The sequence below is a fragment of the Schistocerca serialis genome, chromosome 7 (genome assembly GCF_023864345.2).
Source record: "Schistocerca serialis cubense isolate TAMUIC-IGC-003099 chromosome 7, iqSchSeri2.2, whole genome shotgun sequence".
NCBI classification, from domain to species: domain Eukaryota; kingdom Metazoa; phylum Arthropoda; class Insecta; order Orthoptera; family Acrididae; genus Schistocerca; species Schistocerca serialis.
This window is the reverse complement of record NC_064644.1, coordinates 264445341-264456958: the sequence shown is the minus strand read 5'-3', so window position 1 is coordinate 264456958 and position 11618 is coordinate 264445341. Positions and strand designations below refer to the sequence as shown.

General features: G+C 45.2%; 1 pseudogene; it reads right to left on the bottom strand.

Annotated features, from left to right (window-relative positions):
• Positions 1–8290: 8290 nt before the first annotated feature.
• On the bottom strand, positions 8291–8408 carry LOC126413491 (5S ribosomal RNA; annotated as a pseudogene).
• Between the last annotated feature and the right edge of the window lie 3210 nt (positions 8409–11618).

Sequence of the window (11618 nt, the reverse complement as noted above, 5' to 3'; positions counted from 1 at the left end):
GACGGGTATGCAATTATTTGTTGTAGGCAAGTCGCCTACATAATTGGTGACCTCCGATTAAGGAACTTTAAACCTTTCGTTATCTACGTCGAACATTAACTGCAAAAGCAATGAACGACGACGGCAAACGATACGGTTCGATAACGGAAGAAATTCATAGGCTTCAGAATGAGATAGAAACTTGACAGTTGCATATTTCGAAAGATATGAACTTCAAGCATATACCGGACCAAAGGAATGACGTTGGTTCAACAACCGTGGCACACACCATCAAGACAACATCATCGGAAACTGGGACTATTGCAGCACAACCACAGCAAGTAACAGCAATGGAACTACCCGCTGGTTTCAACGCTTCACCAACTCAACGGTTGCAACTACGAGCGCCCCCATTCATGCCGTCTCAACCACACACATGGTTCGTGGTAATGGAAAATATATTTCTACAACAAAGAATAGTCAGTGATCACGAGAAGTTCACATTGGTGATAAGTAATTTGGACCATCAGACCTCAGCTTTGATATCTGACATTATTGTGAACCCGCCTACAGAAGGAGCATACTGTAGACTGAAAGAAGAATTAATTTCTCGGTGTGTGAAGTCAGTCGACATCAGAGTCAAACAAGTACTGTACCAAGAGAAACGGGGAGATAGGACCCCGTCAGAATACTGGCGTCATTTACGCAGCCTGGTAGATAGTTCGACAGTCTCTGACAGACTGTTACTCCACGTATGGCAACAACAACTACGAACGCAAGTAAGAACTACACTAGCTGTATACGACGAAAGATCAGTTGACAAACTGTTGCTCGCTGCAGACAGAATCTACGAGACGCACGAGCCTACTGCAACAGTCGCAATGACGTCGACAGATGCCACGTACGATAACTACCATTACCAGCAAGACCAAACTGACGATATAACAGTAAACTGTGCCGCGGTCGCAACGCGACAAACAACAAAAATTTCAAACGAAATTAGAGATTTAAAAACTGCAATAGAGGATTTGCGAACGCAGCTATGCACGCTACAGCGACCATAAGTTAGCTTTAAGCGCTAGAGAGACCGGGCTGGGCGTGAAACACGAAGTCAACAAGAGGACGAGCGTAAGGTGTGTTGGTACCATAAACGTTTTGGGAGAGATGCTACAAGATGTACATCACCGTCCGCCTACCCAGACAACCAAGGTATGTACAGAAACAGTGCAGTGTTTTCATGTCAGCGACAGCAATCGTCAATACATATGCCTCCTGCTTCGAAAAGATTGTATGTATCAGACGTACTTAAGGGTACAAGGTTTTTGGTGGATACCAGGTCAGACATTAGTTCGATTCCTGTCAGCCATGCGCCACACAACGAAAAGGACATATAGCCACGTTTGAAGGCAGTGAATAACTCGGTGATTAACACGTACGGATGTAAAGTGTGCAAGATTGATGTGGGTTTTTCCAAACAGTTTACCTGGTCTTTTGTGATAGCTGGTATATCAGAACCTATTTTGGGCGCTGATTTTCTGGCACATTTCGAGTTGGCGGTCGACTTACAAGGAAAACGTTTGTTAAATCTGACAGACAACAGTGCAATATCAAGCACTAAAGGGCATACAACTTGTGAGAAGCTACAGGCGATTGGCAATTCTGTAGCCGAAGAGCTACATGACGAAGAGAAGAATCGGAGATGTTCTGACAGACAGACAAAAGAAGTTAAACATAGTACGGTTCACTATATTCGTACCACGCCAGGACAACCAGTTTCACGACGAGCACGTAGAATCGCATCAGAGAGATTGACAGAAACAAAGGCGATATTAGAGGAAATGTTACAATCATAATTCGCCAGTCAGACAGTCCGTGGTCTTCACCCCTACACTTAGTATGTAAGAAAGATGGATCATGGAGACCGTGTGGGGATTACCGAGCATTAAACTCAAGAACCATTCCAGATAGATACCCAGTACCTAATATGCAGGACTTCACGTGTGCTTTGGCCGGCGCGAAAATTTTTAGCGTCCTCGATTGCAAGAAAGCATACAACCAGATACCGGTGGCTTCAAGAGAAGTTCAGAAGACAGCAGTGATATCACCATTTGGATTATTTGAGTTTCTATTTATGCCTTTTGGCCTTAAGAACGCAGCACAGACTTGGCAGCGTTTTATCGACGAAGTAATAAAGGAATTAACCTTTTGCTTTGCTTATCTTGATGACATCTTGGTTTTCTCTCCGGATAGTCAAACACATGAACAACATCTGTGTCAACTTCGCAAGCGTCTATCTGATTACGGAGTCGTTTTAAACGAAAATAAATGCGTCATGCACAAAAACCAAGTCACTTTCCTCGGCCATACTGTGTCATCAGAAGGTATATTGCCTCTGTCAGAGAAGATCGCGGCGATACAGGCCCTTCCGAAACCGACAAACTACCAAGAGCTACGACGATACATGGGAGTAATAAATTTTTATAGACGTCATCTGCCAGCAACGGCTACGGTGCAAGCACCACTCACTGATGCACTCAAGGGACGCGACGCCAAAGGTCGACGAATAATTAAGTGGACACAAGAAATGATCAAAGCATTTAATGATCTTCAAGCAAGCAGTGTTGCTCGCTCACCCAGTTTACTACGCACAGCTAGCTATTGTTGTAGACGCGAGCCAGTCAGCAATAGGGGCGGCGCTGCACCAGCGTGTAGACGGGCGATGGCAACCACTACGTTTTTTCTCTAAAAAGTTACAGATTGCACAACAGAAGTGGAGCGCGTATGACAGAGAATTGTTCGCGATCTACGAAACAATTCGATACTTCCGCCCACAAATAGAGGCTAGACCAGTGACTGTGTTTACAGACCACAAACCCATAACATCGGCTTTTAAAAACACCAGTGATAAGTGCTCACCAAGATAGTTCCGTTATACTGAGTTCATAAGTCAGTTCACGACAGATATACGCCATTTAAGAGGCGCAGAAAATTTAGTGGCTGACTATTTTTCACGTATTTGCGGGATTTCAGAAATTATAGACTATGATAAACTTGCAGTGGAACAGACCAAGGATGCAGAGCTTCGACAGCTGTTAAACGACCCTTCTACAGATCTGAAGTTCGAGCAAATTCTGGTGCCTAACTCCAAGCGGAAGCTGTGGTGTGACTTTTCTCAAGGCAGACCAAGACCATTCATTTCAGAAATATTGCGCAAGACGGCATTCGACAGTGTCCACACACTATCGCACCCAGGAGCCAACGCTACAATCAAGTTGCTGACAGACCGCTATGTGTGGCCTTCTATGAAAAGAGACGCGCACCTTTGGGTACGTTCCTGCACTCCTTGTCAACAAAGTAAAGTAGGACGACATGTGCGAGCTGAAATTGGAGAGTTTCAAGGTACCTTTGCTAGATTCGCACACGTTCACGTGGACCTGGTTGGACCTCTCCCACAGTCAGAGGGTTACAGATATTTGCTTAAGGCCATAGATAGGTGCACAATATGGGCAGAAGCAACTCCAATAGTCGATATTCCAGCCGAAACTACTGCGAAGGCGTTTCTGTGTACGTGGGTTGCCCGTTTTGGATGCCTCCTTCATGTCACAACTGACCAAGGACGTCAGTTCGAATCTACGTTGTTCCTCGAGCTATCCAAAATGTGCGGTTTCCAACGCCACCACACGACTACCTATCACCCCGCCAGTAATGGCATGGTCGAACGATGGCACAGAACACTCAAAGCAGCATTGATGTGTCATCAAGAGAGATGGACGGAAGCATTACCATTAGTGTTGTTAGGCCTGCAGACAGCTCACAAACCTGATATTGGTGCATCAGTTGCCGATATGGTTTGCGGCGAGCCGCTACGGATTCCTGCAGATTATTTAGTACTAACCTCACTACCTGGATCAGAGGGCCTCACACACTGGGTGCAGCAACTAAAACGTCACTCCACAAATATACGTTGTCCGCCACCTTCCCGTCATGGCAATCGTAAGGTGTCTGTACACAAAGACTTATACGATTGCTCTCACGTAATGTTGCGAACAGACTCAGTCAAATCGCCTTTGCAACCACCATATACGGGCCCATTTCAGGTGCTGAGTAGAAATAAGCATACCGTGGACATAATGTACAATGGTGTTCCGACAAAGGTATCGATTGAACGTGTCAAGCCAGCACGGGTTTTACCCTCTCCGACCTCTGACACCACGCCTGTGCATCAACACACGATGGACGTAGAGCATACCGAAACACCGCTCAGAACATCGTCCGAGACAGGTGAAACACCACCACAAACAACAACGTCTCCGCCCCCGAGACACCCGACGCACACCAGAGCTGGACGTCGAATAAAATTCAAGCATCAGGATATCCCAGGGGCTCCGCACTTTAAGGGGAGGGAGGGGGGCTGTGTGGCAGTGATATTTTTTTCATGTCTGGTGCAAAGTGATATCAAAAGTGCGCGAGAGTTTTTTTCTGGTCATGTGTTGTTTTTCTATCTTTGCCGTAAGACTAAAGAGTCTCCTAGCTTTTGTTACTTCTCTGTTGGTTTTTTTTTAGTTTCTTCTCATTGTTAGTTTTTGCGAATAAATATTTTTTCCTTAACACATTATACCGGACGGCTATGCAATTATTTGTTGTAGGCAAGTCGCCTACAACTCTCTGGCCAATTCTGACGTCACTGGTCAAAGGCGACGGATTGTATCCCCTGTTTCACTAGACCCGCCGTTCGCGCTTCGCGGTAGAAAGTTGTCAAAAGCGTTGCCATATGTCAGGGATTTGATTTAATTGACTCGATTGTAAGAGCTTCTTAATAGTAAAGGTTAAATTTATTAAAACTTTATGCATGATTCGACATTTTTTCACGTATGTCGGTGTATATGACGCCATATCTCATGAACTATATGTCGTACAATGATATATATTTGTGTAGGTACACTCAGTAGCATAAGTGGATACTATCAGCGAAATATGTTGCGAATAGAGTTAGTAGCAAAGAAGTAATAAACATACGTCAAGCATGCTGCGGCAGTTTTTCACGTATCTGTTTATTACATCATATCTCCTGTTCTAAGTTTCAGGTAATGATACGATTTTGCAGGTACATTCAGCGGCATATGTGGATACTGCCTCCAGAATGTGTTGCGAATAGAGTGAGTAGCAAAGAAGCAATAAATTTAACCGTTATGCACAGTGCTGTAGCTTTTCGTGCATCTCATTGTTTATGACGTCATACCCATGAATTAAGATAGGTGGATGGTTCTTCCCCCACAGCGATTGGTGCCTGACAGTAAGAGATATATGTGTACCAAGTTTGGTTGAAATCGGTCCAGTGGTGTAGAACGAGATGTGGAACATATAACACCCACACGTACCCACATACTTACATTTTTATAGCATGAAAGGATCGCGTGTTTCCTGTTGCATTCTACTACTAGAGGCGTAGCGGTTTTGCTATTTTGATGTACCCTCTTGAAAAAGCTGACCATGGAATATTTGGTGTTCGTCCTCTTTCTGTGTAACTCATTTCTCAATTCAAATTTTGCTTTGGAAAACAGTGCACACTTCCGACGATGAGTAGAAAAGCCCCATAATAACCACTCAGTGTGGTAGAGAAGATTGCTGTCTATCGCCAGTCTCATTCGTCCTGTACTTACACATTTGGTAAAACTATGGAAAGCAATATCTCCAGGACATATTCAGATCTAAAGTATAAATACTTTACTTTTCCCTGGTAACGAGGTTGTTGGCGCCTACTTTGAAGATATATGTTTTGACTACGTTGTGTAAAAGATCTACTTCTACATTCGTACTCTACAAAACACTGTGAAGAACATGGCAGAGGATAATTTGAATGCACTATACCACACATCATTGTTTCCTCCTATTCTTTTCGCGCATGGAGTATGGGAAAAAAAGACTGCTCAAATGTCTATTTGCGTGCTACAGTTAGGCTAATCTTGCCTCTGCGATTCCTACGGGAACTATACGTAAAGGGGTGTAGTATACTCCTAGAATCTTGCTGGTTCTTGAAACTTAGTAAGTGCCCTTCGCGGGATGTCTGGCTGCTGTCTTCGAGTGGCTGACACTAAACGTTTCTCATTTCTGTCAAGCCCACCCGTGAGTCAAACAAACTTGTATGCATATACGTAAAATCAGCCATATGTATTACCTAGACTGAGCCTATATAGTGCTTTAGTTTAATATCCCCATAAGCTGCAACACTCAGGTTCCTGCATGAACTGACTGACTCCATATGCAGCTCATTCACATCGTTGTCATAGAATATTACTTTTCTGCGTTTTGTGAGGCGCCCAATTTTAAATTACTGAATCTTTAAAACCCAAGTTGCCAATCTTTGTACCACTATGAAATATTATTTAGATCTGACTAATATTTGTTCAGCATTTTAGGGTTCTGTACCCCAGTCGGTAAATGGAAACCCCTATAGGATCACTTTGATCTTCATCTGTTGGTCTATCCGACTGTTAATATCTTTTTCTAAGGAACGGATAGAAGTACAAGGGCAGTGTGAAAAGTCCTAGGCCTTAAAGTGAAAAAGTCAATTTATGCTTTCAAAGAAGTTGTATTTTTCAACATAATCACCTCCAATATCAATACATTTTATGCAGCAGCGTTCGGATGCCATTATCCCCTCTCAGTAGTGTTCCTCCGGAAGTGCTGCAAAGTGCCCATCTATAGCTGTAATGGCTTCTTGACTGGACGAAAAGCACTGTTCAGCGAGGAACTTCTTCCATTTGGAGAATAGATGGGAGTCCGAAGGAGACAAATCCACGGAATAGTGCGGATGTTCCAGCACTTCATAGTGCAAATCCCTCAATTTCCCACTGCCAGGGCTCTTTTGTGAGCGCACGCGTTGTCCTGATGGAAGATGATTTTTTCTTCTGTACTCTGGGTCTGTTTCCACGAAAGCTTACGTCCAGTTTCGTTAGAAGTTGATAGTAGTGTTTTCCAGTTATGGTTTTACCCTTTTCAAGATAGTCGACCAATAAAATTTTTTTCGTATCCCAAACACTGTGAATAACAGGCTTCTGTCCACTGCGAAGACTGCAGTCCGGATTCGGCTTTGTAGAGGTGAATTCATGTTCATCCATTGTCACGTATCGACAGAAAAATTCACTACCGTTTGTCTTAAAATGCACCAACCATTTTCCGGAAAGTATCGTGCGAATGCGCTTTCGATTAGCAGTGAGAATACGCTGCACCCATCTTGCGCAAAACTTCCTCATGTGCAATTCCTGATGCAAGATGCGACCAACGCGTTCCTTCATTACCGCTAGAGCATTAGCAATTTCACGCACCTTCATACGCCGATCTTCCAAAATCATATCATGCACTTTGTCCATGATTTCCCGGTGTGCTTGCACTCCTTGGATTCTTTGACGCTTTCATGGCCATGTATAAACTCGGCCGCCCATTTCTTAAAGGTGTAAATTGAACGTGAAGAGCTGCTACACACAGATGCAAGCTGCGAATGAACTTCAGCCGGTGTCAAACATTCTTTTATGAAGAATTTAATCAACGTAAGGTATTCGATTTTTTCCCTTTTCAGCACTACTGCTTCGAACGACTGACTACAGTCTAGAATGACTTGTAATTTTACGTGGCACCTACTAACACCTTTACCACCGGAAAGGGGGAAAAACTCATGCGAGTAGTGCTGCACTGTCTGGACGAGGCCGAGAACTTCTCAGACAGCCCTCGTATCAACTTGAAACTACGTCATATACTAAGGTCAAAGATCCCTTGGCAGTGTGAAAAAAAATGTAAGCTTCTAAGTCAATGTAGTCAGAAGATTCAATCATTTATGTCACATATTTCGATACTCGCAAAAATTTAAGCTTCTAACTCAATGCAACAAAAAGATACAACCTCGTATTGTCGCATTTTTGATACTCGCAAATTCACTCCTCAAAACCGATAGATGAACTATCTACATGCACGTCGGGCCTGGTGGGCTAGCGGTAAAACGTGTGCCTGGAAACCGAGAGTCCCTGGATAGAATCTCGGTTGGTCCACGTGTATTTCTGTCTTCGTTTCGACCTGGCCTTCACGTATCAGTGATGTGAAGAATCTCCAGAAACAACGCAAGGCTCGCATACTAAACTCCACCCTACCAGACCACGAAAGCCCAACGGTACTAACTGGCCGCCGTGTCATCCTCAGTTCATAGGCATATGGAGGGGCACACCGCTCTCCCTGCCGTACGCGTTTCCGAAACCGGAACCGCTACTTCTCAATCAAGTAGCTCCTCAGTTTGCCTCACAAGGGCTGAGTGCACCCCGCTTGCCAACAGCGCTCGGCAGACCGGATGGTCACCCATCCAAGGGCTAGCCCAGCGCAACAGCGCTTAACTTCGGTGATCTGACGGGAACCGGTGTTACCACTGCGGCAAGGCCGTTGGCACATGGTTCGCACACCATGTTGAAATGTAGGTCCCGTTCCCCGGATGGGTAATTAGCGTAGATTAGGGACATGCAAGGCGCCGTTGTGGCGTGTAATTTCGCCTCTCCATTGAGTCGAACGACTTTGTACGGACCCCTTTATGAAGGTAAAAAAAGAAAGGAAATGGCGCTATAGACTTACGCTGTACGTTATTTTGAAGGCAGACTGGGCGGGGCTGCCGCCATCTGGAAAAGCCCGAAACGTTAGCCTACTACTGTATACGATGGTTTCTCGTTCATTATTTCTGTCTTGTGTACGTAGCAGCTGTATACTCGCAACGTACTAAAGTAACAGTACTTACGTGAATGACGTAGTCTACTGAAGGCAACTTGGAACGTTTTGCTGTTCTTATACGTATTTACTCTAGTAATACGACACATTTGGTCCCGTTAATGTAACTTTTTTTTTTTGTGAATCTACACTCCTGGAAATTGAAATAAGAACACCGTGAATTCATTGTCCCAGGAAGGGAAACTTTATTGACACATTCCTGGGGTCAGATACATCACATGATCACACTGACAGAACCACAGGCACATAGGCACGGGCAACAGAGCAGGCACAATGTCGGCACTAGTACAGTGTATATCCACCTTTCGCAGCAATGCAGGCTGCTATTCTCCCATGGAGACGATCGTAGAGATGCTGGATGTAGTCCTGTGGAACGGCTTGCCATGCCATTTCCACCTGGCGCCTCAGTTGGACCAGCGTTCGTGCTGGACGTGCAGACCGCGTGAGACGACGCTTCATCCAGTCCCAAACATGCTCAATGGGGGACAGATCCGGAGATCTTGCTGGCCAGGGTAGTTGACTTACACCTTCTAGAGCACGTTGGGTGGCACGGGATACATGCGGACGAGCATTGTCCTGTTGGAACAGCAAGTTCCCTTGCCGGTCTAGGAATGGTAGAACGATGGGTTCGATGACGGTTTGGATGTACCGTGCACTATTCAGTGTCCCCTCGACGATCACCAGTGGTGTACGGCCAGTGTAGGAGATCGCTCCCCACACCATGATGCCGGGTGTTGGCCCTGTGTGCCTCGGTCGTATGCAGTCCTGATTGTGGCGCTCACCTGTACGGCGCCAAACACGCATACGACCATCATTGGCACCAAGGCAGAAGCGACTTTCATCGCTGAAGACGATACGTCTCCATTCGTCCCTCCATTCACGCCTGTCGCGACACCACTGGAGGCGGGCTGCACGATGTTGGGGCGTGAGCGGAAGACAGCCTAACGGTGTGCGGGACCGTAGCCCAGCTTCATGGAGACGGTTGCGAATGGTCCTCGCCGATACCCCAGGAGCAACAGTGTCCCTAATTTGCTGGGAAGTGGCGGTGCTGTCCCCTACGGCACTGCGTAGGATCCTACGGTCTTGGCGTGCATCCCTGCGTCGCTGCGGTCCGGTCCCAGGTCGACGGGCACGTGCACCTTCCGCCGACCACTGGCGACAACATCGATGTACTGTGGAGACCTCACGCCCCACGTGTTGAGCAATTCGGCGGTACGTCCACCCGGCCTCCCGCATGCCCACTATACGCCCTCGCTCAAAGTCCGTCAACTGCACATACGGTTCACGTCCACGCTGTCGCGGCATGCTACCAGTGTTAAAGACTGCGATGGAGCTCCGTATGCCACGGCAAACTGGCTGACACTGACGGCGGCGGTGCACAAATGCTGCGCAGCTAGCGCCATTCGACGGCCAACACCGCGGTTCCTGGTGTGTCCGCTGTGCCGTGCGTGTGATCATTGCTTGTACAGCCCTCTCGCAGTGTCCGGAGCAAGTATGGTGGGTCTGACACACCGGTGTCAATGTGTTCTTTTTTCCATTTCCAGGAGTGTATTTTGATCAACCAGGAAGAGGAGGATGTTGTGTGAAAAGGATGCTTTCGTAGTCCATTTAATTCATTTTTACTGTATTTGTATCGATAAAAAATGAAGCTGGAACTCCAACATCAATGCCTGTTTGCTCACAGGTACTGCTTCTTCATCGTCATATTATCAGTTCCAGCTCGTATGCACAACATTTTTTATGTTCACGTTGGCAAAATTCTTACCTATATGTTCTTGTTAGCCCATGTGGTAAGGAGCTAGGGGTACTACCGTATCTTGTCCATGTCACAAAGTGAAATGTTATTGAAATGTCAAAGAAACAGAACTGTCTACTGGTATAGCTCCAGGCAGAATAGAGTTCTTGTTGTATTAGATTGTCAGTGTATTAGTTCCACTGCAGTTCACACATGTTTTCACTTTCAAATGTTATCTATGATGAGTCATTCACTGCGTGACCAATAATAGCAATTTACAGGGTAAAAAAAGGATAAAATTTTTCAGAAATGTTCCAGCTTTGTGCAATACTGCAATAGTGACTAAGGCCCCGTAAATTGTATATTTTGCTTCAACATGTATGTAACTCATTTTTTTAGTATGGTAGCCTAATCTGTGGAACGTATAGGGCTATCCTTTCAACAGTAGCCGATTTGTTTCTTTTCACGGAATATTTTTCGCCAGAAACTTTGTCAGTTTTTCAGGAATAACCAAACATATCACAGCTGGATTGTGTGTGTACTTTGATCATCTCCTTCATTTTACATTTGCATTTCATTTTGAAATTTTCGAAGTATATAATCTCTACCTACTAGGGGTAAGATAGATACCGCCTATAGGAAAATTAAAGAGACCTTTGGAGATAAGAGAACGACTTGTATGAATATCAAGAGCTCAGATGGAAACCCAGTTCTAAGCAAAGAAGGGAAAGCAGAAAGGTGGAAGGAGTATATAGAGGGTCTATACAAGGGCGATGTACTTGAGGACAATATTATGGAAATGGAAGAGGATGTAGATGAAGATGAAATGGGAGATATGATACTGTGTGAAGAGTTTGACAGAGCACTGAAAGACCTGAGTCGAAACAAGGCCCCCGGAGTAGACAATATTCCATTGGAACTACTGACGGCCGTGGGAGAGCCAGTCCTGACAAAACTCTACCATCTGGTGAGCAAGATGTATGAAACAGGCGAAATACCCTCAGACTTCAAGAAGAATATAATAATTCCAATCCCAAAGAAAGCAGGTGTTGACAGATGTGAAAATTACCGAACTATCAGCTTAATAAGTCACAGCTGCAAAATACTAACACGAATTCTTTACAGACGAATGGAAAAACTAGTA